The sequence below is a fragment of the Vicugna pacos genome, unplaced genomic scaffold, assembly GCF_048564905.1.
Source record: "Vicugna pacos unplaced genomic scaffold, VicPac4 scaffold_116, whole genome shotgun sequence".
Lineage (NCBI taxonomy): Eukaryota > Metazoa > Chordata > Mammalia > Artiodactyla > Camelidae > Vicugna > Vicugna pacos.
This window is the reverse complement of record NW_027328796.1, coordinates 902783-917244: the sequence shown is the minus strand read 5'-3', so window position 1 is coordinate 917244 and position 14462 is coordinate 902783. Positions and strand designations below refer to the sequence as shown.

Genomic DNA, 14462 nt, shown 5'->3' with positions numbered 1-14462 from the left:
CTCACAGTCAGACAAGGTAAACCATATTACTCAAATTTCACAAATGACGAAATATACTTAAGCCATGTAAACAACTAAGATATTCATCATCAGGAAAGAAAAGAGTAAGGATTTTACTTACAATACTCACTGACAAAGTTTTCTTTCATACTAAGACTACATAAAACAAATTCAGTGTTTGGAAATTTTTCAGTAAATAAGCACCACTAGAAAAAACAAGTAACATCATTAGCAACAGTTGGACTTTCAAAGACCACTTCTCTCTTGCACAATAGTTATTTTAAATGTTTTGTTTTTAGTTCTCACAAAGCACTAAATTAAAAAACTATTTCCTTTACAGTCATTACCTGAGAATAAAACATTTGTGAAAATGTACAATTTTAATTTATGCCACTCTGCCTCTCATTCTCACTGGTGTCTCTCCTTTGAAGACCTCATCAGGCTGAGATAGCTAAAATCGGTCATTTATGGGCTCACAGGAGTTCGGGAAAACACTCAACGGGAAGCTGATTAGAGGAGCAATTGAGAATTCATCCTGTGCAGCCTGGATTCCAGCATCGAGCTAGCCACCGCCAGCTGCGTGTCATTTGGGGCAAGCTGACCCATCTCTCAATCCCTCAGCTACAAAAAAGGAGACACTGATACCTACAATCAAACACTTGCTATGAAGTAAAATATGAGCAAAGCATTTTAGCCTCAGTTAGGCGTCCACTCACAGCGAGTTTGGTCATTATGATGATGAGGATGGCTGTTAACAAATTAAGCTCGACCAAACAGGAGAAATCACCTTAAAGGAGAAACATTTTAAGTCCATGAGTATTTCCTTTTGGGTGGACTGTAGAATATTCTATAGATTTTTTTTTAATAAACCAAATTTTGTCCATTAATTGTAGATTTACAGGTCCATGGACAAGTCTCCAGAAAAATAATTAGAGGCCTCTAACCTCTGAAAATTAAGATGTAAATTTAAAAAAAAAATCAGGGAAGAGATTATACCTCATTTGGGAGAGTATGTGCTTAGCATGCATGAGGCCCTCAATTCAGTCCCCAGTAACTCCATCTAAAAACTTTGTTTTTTAAGAAATAGAGAATTAAAGCAAAAGGATGGAGGAATACGGAAATTTTTAGAGACTCATCTCAGATTTAAGATAGGGAAGAAACCATCCAATTCTCAGAAGAAATCTTGAGGACTATGTAAACTGGATCTGAGATGTCTAGTCTTTTAACATTATTCATGAAATCATATTACCAAGTCTTAAAACTACCTGATAACCCACAGTGGTGATACTGATCATAACAGCTACCATCACGTATCGAGCTCCGGCTAGGACTGCTCTGTTCTGACATCTCTACCCCTAAGGCCTCACCAGGCGGAGAGCACTAAATTCGGTCATTTATGAGCATCTCGTGTAAGTCCTCCATTTGTGCTTCTCACTCTCCCCTCACCAGCTCCTCTGAGGGAAGCACTGTTATCATCTTCCCCACCCGCAGATAAGGCCACTGAGGCACAGACATTAAACCCGTTCCAGGCCACATTGGAATTAAAGGACGTCTGTATTTCTGCTGTTTTGCTTTTGACAAAGGAATCTGAGATATCAATTCAAAGCAGACTGTTAAATAATCAAGTCTGTCAGGTCTTCACCTCAAAGAGCAGATACTATAAATTCCTGATGTAGGATGAGGCTGCCATCACAAACTGACTCAGCTTGAAATTAATATCCAAGATGAAGCAGCGGATACACGTAAATTTTCACGATTGTCAAGTCTGCCCACGGGTCTGGGCCCTTCACTGCCTGAAAGGGGGTGAAATCCCCACCCGTGTCTGGGAGGGAAGCGCGGCTCTTCCCGGGCTCACCCAGGCTTCATAGGCTATTTACCCCCACAGACTAGCCTCAACGGTTAAAAGCTCTCAAGATTTTTACACCAGGCAAAACTGAAAGACATTTCTGTAGATGGAGCACTTTCTCAGGCTTAAATTTTTTTGCCTACACTCAGCCAGAGGGAGAAAAGAAACAGGACTCTACAAAGTCCTGACCCTCACCACTCACAGGAGTAGAATGACCACAGCAGAAGATGGCCCTTCACATTGCAGGATGTGAACAAAATAAAGATGCCCCAACAACAGGCACTCCCAGACACAGCGCTCAGCAGTCTTCTGCACAATCACAGTTGTGCAGCCCTCAACACCTTCTATTTCCAGAACACTTCATCAGCCCAAAAGAATCCCCCTATCACTAGCATTCACTCCGTAATCCCCCTCCACCCAGCCCCTTCCAACCATCACCTGCTCTCTGCCTCTGCATGTGCCTTTTCTGGGCTTTTCCGATCACTGAAATCAACAATATCTGGCCGTTTGTGTCTGCTTCCTTTCAATTAACATGCTGTTAGCAAGGCTTGTATATTTTGAAGTGGCATCAGCATCTCTTTATTTTTTATTTTTTTTGGAAACGTTAAAGATTATTAGAAGGTGGTAAGTACTATCAAAAAGAGTAGAGTGGAGCATAAGTGATTGTGTTTCAAAGGGAAAAGTGTGGGTTGAACAGTCAGGGTGGACTTCCCAAAACAGGTGGCATTTTTCATTTTCCTCTTTTTTTTTTCTTTTTTATTCACTCTTACGTGTGAATAATGTTCCACTACATGGAGATACTACATTCTGTTCATCCATTCAGCAGCTATGTATGGACGAGGTCCAGAAGAATGAGTGTAAGGGGTGACTAGCATGGATGGCATTTAAGCAAAGGGCAAAATGTGTTTTCAAAAAAAAGCCAACAAACAGAGGCGCAAGGAAATTCAGTGCGTTTCTGAGCAAAGTGCTTGCTTGCTTCGGCAGGACTACCGTGCAGGGCTGGGGCGGATATTGGCAGGAATCACGGTGAGGGAGTCACCTGAGAAGACATCCCACTGCAAGCAGCTCAGCCAATCCTCCTCCCTCATCCTGTATTGTTAGAGCAATGTTTCTAGGTTACTCTTATTTCAATTAATAGCATTTAACTGCACGTCTGATCATCACCATCAGACCACATTACCTCCAAGTCACAGAAAATCATTCACTGACCGGAGCAGCACCAGGACATAATGGTGATGGATTAGGGAGTCCTGCAGCATTCCAGCCTGCAGGCACAAACCCCACATGTGCCCTGGTGATGTCCAGAAAATAAAATGCATGGAAATATCTCACTGCTGGAACACGACAGCTGCCCTCAAATTGCCCGAAAATCATGCTGGCAAAGCACTACTCAACCTTCTCAGTACAAAAAAAAAAAAAAGCTAAGAAGGCAAATTTAGGCTCTTCCATTGAAAACCAGCAGCCACCACTGCCAGTATTTGAGCTGGAATGCTCCTGACTTTGAAAATCACTGCGCAGTTACATTTCAAACGTGAAACTCATATATATATACCACGTAGATGATATTGCAGTAGGATTTTTCTTTTCAAAATTTCCAGTTGCAAAATTAGCACAAGAAAGTTTATGTTTAGGCTTTAAAAAAAATCAATTATCCTCCATTTTCTTAATTTTGAACTTATTATTATTTTATAAATGGAGCTATGGTGCGTATTTAAAACCTTTTGATTTCTGAAAACAAGACGTTTATGACCTCACTATTTCAGAGCAAACTTTAACGATTCTTTGAGAGGTGGGGCCTGGGGTGCTCACTAACAGCTCTTTAAATACTGACAAGGATGTGCTATTAAGTAATACAAAGGCTCTAAGTCCACATTAGCTCAGAAAGCAAAGAAACCACACCAAAGACTTCCTTAAATATTTTATATATTCCTATTCTTTTGAATATTAAAGCTCTTAAAACATATGATTTTTTTTGAAAAAGACAACAGCTGTAATAATTTTCCTCTCACCAAGAAAGCAATCTTTATCAGGAATAAAAACCCCTATGGAAATCGAAATGACAGGACGTTTCTAGCTAAGTGAACATCCAGATCTGAACACAAACCTAAATCCTATCAGATCTCACTCGAAGGAGCTCTACAAAGGCCTGGGCAACCCTGGAGATTAGCTCTTTTGTTCCAAATGTTGGCTGAGCTAAGATAATCACACTAGGCATGGAAAGAGAGAAGAGGAATGTCCCCCTGGCAGCCTCCATCAGTTTTCTTCCAGCCACAAGGTGCCTCTAGGGCAGCCCCGCTAACAAGTCCCCCATAAGAAAAGCTGGCATCCACACTGCCCCTGCCGTCCCCAAGTAGCCCCGAAGCCCATATCCCAGCCTGTGAATGGTCTTCAAATGATCCCCCAGTTGGTGGCACCCTCCACCTCTTCCCCGCTACACACACACACAAAGCCACGACAGCCTTCCCAAAGCACAAATTTGATTACATCAACCCCACTTCAAACAGTTCAGAGGCTCCCTGGTAGAGTTCTAGCCCCACCCCAGACCCTGCTCGCCCAGCCTCATCTCAGTACATAGGTCCCCAGTGACCTCAGGAGCCCCCTGACCTGCTCCTACTTCCCACTTGCCTCCAGGTTCATTTTGACTGTTTCCCAAGGAAGCCTTCCCTCCCTCCAACCTCCACAATTTGTTCCTCTCTTCCTAGAACATTCTAGGCTAACTGACAACGCTAAGCTCTCAAGAAGCAAATACATTTTGCTTATTTATGTGGCTACACTCTCTCTCCCCTAGACTCACTGAAGTGCACGTGTTATGAATAAATGAATGACGGGTTGGATCTCAAAGGGACAGACATACCTGCTCTCACCCGTCCCGACCCTTTTGTCTGTAGTATATCAGAAGCAAAACCAGAAGTACCTTCCCTGAGGGTCACTTCTGTTGACACCCTTCACTGCCTACTGTGTCAGTTCTAGTAAAACTCAACTTCTTCCAAAGCCCTACACCCCGGACTCTCTCCAGTGTCCTCCCCAGCAGGGGCTCCCTCCACCCTGGACCGCACAGGGCACTCTCCCCGGGTCCCCACGCCAAAAGCCTCCAGGCCTCTGCCCGGGCTGCACCTGCGACCTGAGCCACATTCTTGACTCCTTCTCTTGGCTGACTCTTACTCTGTCCTCACAACTGAATGTACAGCCCATTTCTTCCAGGAAGTTCTCTCTGATAATGTCCTTTAAGTCTTGTCTGGGCTCTATCTATAGCAGCAGTACATGGTGACCAACTGGGTGTTTGCCCGCTCCTTTGAGACCACGAACACTTGGGAACCACGTGGGAAGGAGTGAGAGATTACAAGACAGGTGGGGGAATCAAAAAGCAGAAATCACAGCCCAAGTCCCAAATTCAAGGATACTTTCTCAGAAAAAAGTATAAAATATTTCACACGTGTGCCATTTGGCTACTATTTTTGTGGCTTGTGGACAGCAAGAACTTGGTGTTCTAGCCCAAAACCCAGGTTACATGCAAAGAAATGTATATATTCTTATCCAAAGGAAACCAGAGCTGCTCAACAACAGTTTTCATTTAGAACTGAAAGGAAATTTGATAAAGGCAATCTCTCTCTCTCTCTTCTTTCTTTTCTGGAATCATATAATTTTAGAAGTATTTGCGTGACTAACAGACGTCTACAGCCCGTGATTCTGCACTGAAGTGTTTGGGGCTGAGGAAGCCCAGATTACATTCACTCTGTAAATGCAATCACACCAACACACTGATAGGTGCCGTGAGTGGTGGAGCTGATGTTCCAAAGCAGGCAACATTATTCTGTAAGAGAACTCTAAATAGAAAGTAAGAAATGCAATGTCCTGTACTCAATTTCATTTGCTATATGGGCCATTAACTGATAGTATATCTTGACTAATGAAACCCAAAAATAAATTGTCAACTTCGATTTTCTTCATCTGACCGTTTTATGCTAACATCGGATATTAAACTCTCACTCCATATGGAAAGCTCAGGCCTACGCTGCAGCACAGTTACATCCCGTGGAAGAAAGCCGACCAAGGGAGAACTGGAGAGTTTCCCTTCAGAAGCTGCAAAGTCTGGTTTTGCACCTGTACACCATTTGCAACCACGTCATCATCAAAGGAGTTAGACGTTACCTCTCTGGGACGAAAATCACTGCGTGCTTCAGAACCATCAAAGAATGCTGAGCTTTGTGAAACAGTCCAGAGGCGCTTAAATCATACTTTTTCTGAAAGGCTCCAAAACTGACCCACTTCACCATTCCAGGTATAACAGGGAAGTACTGGAAACAGTAGAGAGAACATGCCCTTGAATTCTGACAAGGCCCTGCTTGAATCCTGCTACAGCATTTACTAGTCGCTAAATGGACCAATTCTTTAACCCCTCTGAGAAGGCTTCCCAATCCCCAAAAGGGGGCTGCCACCGCCCACCTGGGAGGCATGGATGTGAATGAAACACGCAAGTAGGGCGGCCGACTGGTACCTGACACGGGGCCTGGCTAGTTTCCCTCCGCTGCCCTTCTCCCCTTTTAAACTTGCACTGTTCCCCCGGTAACGATCAAGCCCCCGGAACAGACTGCCCGTATCTTCTGTGTATCCCTGGATACATGCCTTACCCTTAGGAGGCCAGAAAAACAACTGCCTCCTCCCAAGTCACTAACAATGTTCTTAAGAGTCTGGGTATTTTTAACTCTATTTTTCAGGGAGACTATTCCAGAATTTTGCAAGCACCATTCTCCAGGTTGGCTCCCCTCCCAGTGCCCATCCCTTCTCACCTCAGATCCTCTGTCTGACTGCCTTCTGTTCATGGGAAAGCGAGTCCGGTAAGGTGGGGCTCCCTAGGCCTCCCTCCCTCCCTCACAGGTGATTGTGACTAACTTCTCCCCACTCCTCACTGCAACTCTAGCTTCTGAGGAGTCTACCCTCCCGTACCCTGCAGCCTCTGCACCTTCCCAAGACGCACACGTGGCCACGACCCTCCCTTCAGATTTCTTCCTGGCTGGCCCTGCCCAGCCCCTGGCCCCTTAAGGATAACTGGCATTGCTTTGAAAATGGCAAACGCCACTGACTGACACACCAAAGCTGTATGGTCTGGGCTTTCCTCCAACCAAGACACAGCCCTGCCCCCCTCAGTCTCAGTCTGCAGCTCTCGAGATGATCTAATTCACATGCAAGGCTGTGAACACCAGCTAAGAATGACGACTCCCAACGTGTATCTCTAGTCCGGCTCCTTCACCTGAGCCCCAGGCTCATCGACCCGAGTGCCTCTTTGAAGTCCTAATTTGGATGACAAATGGCATCTTAAAAATGCCTCATGTCCACCATTTACTCTGGAATTCCATTCCTGTCAGGTATCTCCCAGACTCCCCATTTTAGTAACAGCCCCAGCACCCACCGAGGTGTCTGAGGTCACATTCAATTTCCACTGTTCCCTCCCCCAGGCCCTGCCCTGGAATCAGTCCTGTTATCTCCATCAATAAGCCCATCTCAAGTGTAGTTCTGTAGGGACCATGGCCGGAAACACACAAGCTCACAGCATGGTGCACTAACAGTCCTCCCTAGGGTGCTCCCTGGATGGGGAGGCATCTCCTGCTGCTGGTCACCTCAGAAGGCAGTGGATTCTCACACAGGAGGCCCAGGAGAAGGGACTCAAGGTTCTCCCATGGTCTGAGCTTTGAAGGGCCCGAGGTCTGGGGGAGCTCCTAATTAGCAGACACACTTGCCAATGAGCAGATGAGGATGGGGGAACCCACGCAAGGCTGTTATCACTTCAACTCATGGGCTCTCAGGAGCCATGGGAAAGGCCTGTGTCCAGTGTACAGCCCAGCCATCACAGATCCCAGCCTGCATTTGCCAACCCGGACAGCCTAGACTCCATCTACTTGCGACACTTACTTCTGTTCTGTTCCCCACCCAGAATGTGATGGACTCATTCAGATATTCTGGCCTGTCTCAAGCGAGACAAATTCAGTGAAAAATGAAGTGTCCACATTTGGACCAGAGCATGAAAGGAGAAACAAGGCCTCATGGTCAGCATGATGGTGGTGGCCAAACAATTCCACCAGGTGAGATGAACCAGGGTAGGGTTGAGAATCCAAGGTCCTGGGTTGGACAAATCATCTTCCTTCATTGTTGACTGGGGTGTTGGGGACTGACTACCACAAACTAACGACACGTTAGGGGGCCCACGTGGTGGGCGTCAGCTGCAACAGAAACGGATTCAGCTCTTTACTGCCAACATGGGTTAAAAGTAAAGGCCGAGGCAGGAAGGTCTGCACGGCTGCTGAGGCAAACCACACACCCAGCTCTGAATGCCCACTGGCTGGAGCAGAGAGGAAGCTACGGCCCTTTTAGCAGTCCCTTTGCCCAACAGATCCAGGTAAGCCAGCTACTTAGGAGAAGGCCATGTTGTCCTGATACTCAGAAAAACCAGCCTCGTAAAGGGAAAAAATAGTGGCATGGATTTTAGACCCAATTCTGCCCATTTATGAAGGCAAAGTAAAGTAAATGGCACGGGGAAGTTGAATGCAAAAAAAAAAAATTAAAGAACCAAACGGTGACCTCTTCCTCCAACAGCGTCCCCTGCAGCTGTCACCTCCGTGGCGGCCACATCCTAACCAGTGACCGCCGGCCAGGAAGCGACGTCACGCACGTCACACAGCGACAGCCAGGAACCGCGTGCTGAGCACGTTTGTGTAAAAGCAGGAATCGAGCAAAATGCTGCAGAGTTTGACCTTACAAGTTTAAATACTCCATGAAAAGAATCCCTGAGCAGCCGACTAAATCAATTCACATCTTACTTCTTCAAAACAATGAAACAAATTTAATAAGGGCGCATTTGTCATCAAATAAAAGGAGGACCAAACATGTTCCTCAAAAGCAAGGATTTCAACAGGTATCAAACACCAGTGGGTGATGAGCTAACAAAGCAAATATTCCAAAAAATTAGAAAATAAAAAATGACTAAGATAATAGATGGATCAAAACAGCTGTTAAGTTGTTGCTTTTTAAAGCGATGGAGACTGTACGGAGGGCAATCTGGCTATTTCCAATGCAGGGTGTGCACAGCCCACATTTTCAGAAGCAACAACATGCTCACTGGGCAGTACAAGTGAAAAAGGAGTAAAGAAAAAGGAAAAGAGGAACAAGAGAAAATTAGAATCACACAAGAACAAAAATAATTTTGACTGCATGTACAAGAATTTATGTGAGTGTGTGAGGCCAGGGACGCGGGGATGGTGAGGCCCAACCTCACCTCCTGCTCAAGGGAAAGCAGGGGCCTGAGGGGAGCGGCGCTGCCGGGGGACCACAACGTGTTCAGCTCCCCTAACCAAAATTCGACCTACAAGCGACTAGGCAGCTTTTGAGCTACAAATTATTGTCGCATTTCAGTCTGAACCGTTTTACTCACTTCCACCAAGAGTAGCAGGAGAGAATGAGGCTCTGCTCCTGCACCAAAGCATTGTTTAAAAAATTAATGACTGTGGAATAGTAAAAGAAACAATGGAGTAAAAGTGACTGGAGGAGAATGTGCTTGACCCGAGCTCACTGGCCGCGTTATCTCAATGACGTTCAGATGCTGGCTGAGCCCTTATGGTACCAGAATAGACAGACCCACAAGGAGGCAGGTTTAATGCGCTGAACCACTGTGGGCTAAGTACACATCCGGCTACTCCGCCAAGTCCCAAGGGCAGACTTCAAAAGGCAAAAACAAGCTGGCATTCTCTGGTGGGTCTGCAGACTCAGAGACAAGCATTTGTTGAGCAAAAATGTCACCAGTGCCTCCTATGACAAAAGAAGTGGCACTGGCGTGGGGGCTGGGGCAGGGCTCCAGGCTTCCACTGCTCACTCACCAGTCTGTCCAGGGGGAGAAGGTGGTCCCTGCTTAGGTTTCGCTGATGCACCTACTTGACTAATGTCTGGGGCCTCAGCAGGAGTTGACAGATGAGGTGAACGGAGCGAGACTCTGTGTAGCACGGTGCTGGGAGCTATGCCCTCAGCAGTGCCCAGGCTCCTAAACATGCCAGCTCATCTCCAAGAAGCAGATGGGGAGTGCGGACATGTAGATCACAGGGCCCTGTGAGGACAAGTACAGATCATGGCCACGACATGCCTCTCCTCTTCCTTAAGCCATAGAGGTATTTCTGGGGAGGAACAGAAAATTCATCCAGAGCCTGCTAGGTGGGCTCTCGCAGGTGGGACTAGTGTCCCCTGTGCTTCTCACTCACAGGGCTGGTCTAGACATTCTTTTTATTAATTCCCTAGCATCTTCTCCTCCAACTTACCAACAACCAGAAAGTAGGATCTGATCTTAGGTAAGTTCAAGAATCACAGAGCACCACCTCCAAAGCGGGCCCGGTAGCACATGCCAGGTCTTCTGACCGCCACCTGTGGGACCACCATGAGCCCTCTCCAGACTCAAGGACCGAGGCCGTAGGCCGGGGGGACACAGCTTCCCTCACTCACCCCAGCAAAGGGGGACCACGTCTCGGCAAAGGCATCTCACCCTCTTCAGCCCGAGGGAAAACATGATAGATATACGGGGAAACAGAGCAGAAGGTGGGGGGTAGGCAGCCCAGAAGAGCTCATCTGTACTTCCGAGGCAAAGTGGGGCCATTGACTTAATCACAGGGACACAGTGGGAATGAACATTTCCCTGCTCTGTCCCATACACCGTGATACGCCTTTCCCTGCATAAGGAGTTCATTAGGAAGTCCCTGGCGGTGTTTCTGATGTCCTAACTTGGCATGGTGGCTGTCGGGCAGGAAGAGACGGCCTGAGCTGAAAAGGTGCTGGGCCTGGGAGGCAGGTGACAGCGGCTCCAGCCGCAGCTCAACCAGCGCCTCGTTCTGCCTCTCGGGGCTCAGCATCTCATCTATAAGCAAAGGGATGAGCATGTACCAGGACAGGCTGCGCAACAGAAATGAAATGAGAGCCATGTAAAGAAAGTTTCCCAGTTGCCACGTTTAAAATTTGAAACAAAGAAACAAACCAACAAACAAAAAACAAATACTAGAATGTGATTTTAAGAACAGATCTTACTTAATCTACTGTATGTAAAATACTATTATTTTGACATGTAATCAATATAGGAAGTAGAGAGATAGTTTATGTACTTTTACTAGACAAGCCTCAGCGTCTGATGTGCATTTGACCTACAGTACATCTCAGCTGAGTCCAGCCTCCTCCCCAGTGCTCCTAGCATGTGGCTTTGGCTACTTTATTGGACAGCAACTCCAGGGGTCCCACCATGTTCCTGGCTGTAAAGCAGGAGTAAGTGTCCACACTAACCCTAAAAGGATCTCTCTGAAATAAAGGCGGATTCACTTTGAAATGTCTGGAAACCGGCGGGCTGCACCTCCCTCCCCCCTTGGCTACAAGATTGACTTCTTCCTTGCTGATCCCTTTCTGGATGTAGGGAAGCAATCCAGCACACAGCCAAGGTGGACTGGCTTCCAGGTAAACTTACCTGCTGTCTGTGTCCAGTCCCATGAAGTCCTCCTTCTCAAACGGGATGCAGGGGAGGGGGATCTTGTCCCCAGAATTCTTGGGGCCACCATCCAGCCACTTGGACTTGAGCAAGATGAAGAGTGACTCAGTGAAGTCCTCGATCCTCTTCTCCACCACCCTGCAGTACTCTTAGATTGAAGGCAACGTCGGTGCGTGTCTGCTCGGCTACCTCCCCATGCTGCACAAAGACAAAAAGCTGAGAGTCATTAAGCGATGCACCATACAGCTCCTCTGCATGTGGAGCTTCTCGAAGGCCTTGGCAGAGAGACATTCGGTAATGGTGACAAGGCCCACGACCTTGGGGTGTTTCTGGAAGACGCTCCACCGATTCTCGGGCACATAGCGGTGCCTGTAGTGGATACAGAGTGTCCACTGGGAGCCACAAGGGCTGATATGGCTAACCGAGGTGAGTAGCTGATAGATGCAAAAGAAATTCTCCTCTGAGATGATCTCTATGGATTGGACCACAACGGGACGAGTCTGGTGGTCCTCAGCACACTGCACGTAGTCAGGGATGCTCATGTTGCAGGCCCTGCCGAGAGGGGAGAGGAGATCGAGGTACATTCTCTGCTGTGTGCTACGGGCCCATCTGGGTTGCGGTGACCTGGTGTGTACCAGCCAGAAGACAAGGGAAGCCAAAGCAAATCCAAGGGTACAGTTTGTCCTCAGAGTCTGCATATGGCTACTGTAGCTCGGATCACATTACCCAGCTTTTGGTCTAGGCTTCCTGCCTCTGCAGAGAAAGGTCATTTCTTATTTTCTATTTCCAAGCACCTAGCAAGGCCCTGATGCAAAGTCACTGCTCAAAAATGCTGAATAAAGAAATGAACAAAGGAAATGCTTCCCCAACCCCCTTCAGCAGAATATAAAGAGAAGGACCACAGTAGGATCAAAAGATCTGGATTCCTATTCAATTTATTTGAACTCCTAAGCTTCATAATAATGGATAAGAAAACTTGCCTTGGGGTAGAGGGTACTGTTCATTGGTGGAGCACATGCTTAGCATGTACGAGGTCCTGGGTTCAAACCCCAGTACCTCATTTTAAAAAATCAAACAAATAAATACACCTAATTTCCCTCCTGAAAAAGTATTTTTTAATTCAAAAGTCAAAAAACACCTTGCAATTGACACAACATTGTAAACTTGACTATACTTCAATTAAAAAAAAAGCCTTGCCTTACAAGAATATATCTGGATTACGGATGTTTGAAAATGTAAAATGCATAGGGTACCACCTGCATAAAAGGAGGTGACTGTACACATGTTCTATCCCTCCTTTATGAGTTATACTTCCTTTGGGGAGGTTATAACCTCTCAGAGCTAATTTTCTCAGATTAAAAAATATAAACATTACCTGATTCTCAGTACTGCTGAAGAATCAGATAACTCTATGAAAGCATCTGACCCACAGAGTTTACTCAATAAATGTTTGTTGAATGAATGAATAAACAAGCAAAGTGAATGCTGCTCCCTGCCACAAACCATCATAATGGTACTGCCTGGAAATCCCAAGCCCACGTTCACCCGACTCTGCATTAACAATGTGGGTGACCTGGACAGGCCTGCGTGCTTCACGAAGCCCCAGTTTAATCGTGAATAGAAATAAGGGCAATAACACAAACCTCAAATTGTTAGTGAGTCAGTAATGAATTGTACCCCAACACTGCATGATGGAACCATTAAGAAAACTGGGCAAAGGGTCCATAGGCCCTCTCCATATAATCTCTTACTACCACATGGGAATCTACATTACATCTCAAAATTAAAAGTCTAATATTTTAAAGAGGTTATCGAAGTTAGGTGAGCTCACTGTCTCAAATAAGGAACACACAGTACAAATAGGACAATGCCCAGCCCATGAGATACACTCAGTTAACATTCCAACTGAGCCCACTAGTCCCTCCAACTTCAGAGCAAGAGGATGGGTCCTCGTGGCAACAGGCCACAGCACCTGAAGCTAACAAAGCTAATGGTGTCCACTTAAAAGAGCCCCTGTCACCACCCTTGTTCTAATTTTCTATTTGTAATTTTTTTCTTTTCATTAAATTGGAACTCCAAATTGCATAGAATTCTTACCAGATATCATGATGGCAGCCCTTCAAAACCTGACCACAGAGATCATGATGGCAGCCCTTCTTGGTGAAACAATAAAATGAAAAGCCATTTCCACAAGACCTCTGTGTAAATCTACTAGGGAACTTCATCCTGGACTGAGGAAGAGGACTGGGGAGTAGGGGGTAAACTGGGACACGGAGAAATATGGGCCACCTGTCCCACAATGGACTTTAGACTCACCCTCACCCTCCAGGAACTTCTAAATACACACAGACAGAGTGCTATGGACAAGAATTTTTTTTAAACAAATCCCTGAATCCCTAGCAGATCTTGTTTCTACCGAGACACAAATGTCTTATTTGTATAATGTTTCACAGAAGCCTTAAAATATTATCACCCCAACTTGACACATCAAGAAACTGAGGTAGAGAAGTTTATCACATTCTACAAGATTAGAGAGAGGCCACGTCAGACACCGTATTTAAATCCAAGTCCCTGCTCCGTTGCTCACACTAGAAAGTGTCACATACTGCCTCTTTCCTGCCCTCTCCCTGCAATAAATCTCTGAAGAGTCTTTTCTGTGTCACCTGCAATCAAAATCACATCAATTTTTCACAAAGAGCTATGTCACTCCTTGGAGGACATACCAAAATCTAAAGGGTTGGGTTGAGAGGAGATATTTGCATTTTCTGTTTCTCAAAGGAAACATGGCTTTAAAAGAAACTGAAAAGTATTTATCTAGTCTAAGCGCTCATTGTGCACAGAAAGAAACGGAGGCTCAGAGGAGAAGAGGAAAGGGCGTTATTAACAAATATTGCCTCAGTGCAGCACTAAGCCAGCCCTGGGCACTTCTGGGGGAGGATCTGGAAGGCCCAGGAAAATGAGTGTTAGAAAATAGAAAGAGAAGAAGAATATAAGGTCCCGTCTCTACACCACCATACCATGAATTTCCACCAAATTACCCAGTATGGGTGCAGCCAATAGTAAGGTTGTCTAAACAGGTTATTGAAACCTGGAATTCTCAACCATAGTGGAAAT

The 14462-nt window shown here is 45.9% G+C and overlaps 1 protein-coding gene across 1 annotated transcript in view; it reads right to left on the bottom strand.

Annotated features, from left to right (window-relative positions):
• The window catches only part of LOC140694984 (uncharacterized), an 80603-nt gene that overhangs the window by 52968 nt on the left and 13173 nt on the right, over positions 1-14462 (bottom strand). The window contains exon 5 of the mRNA XM_072957977.1: positions 11328-11546. The gene's annotated coding sequence lies outside the window, so the exon portion shown is untranslated. The remainder of the gene's footprint in view (positions 1-11327; positions 11547-14462) is intronic.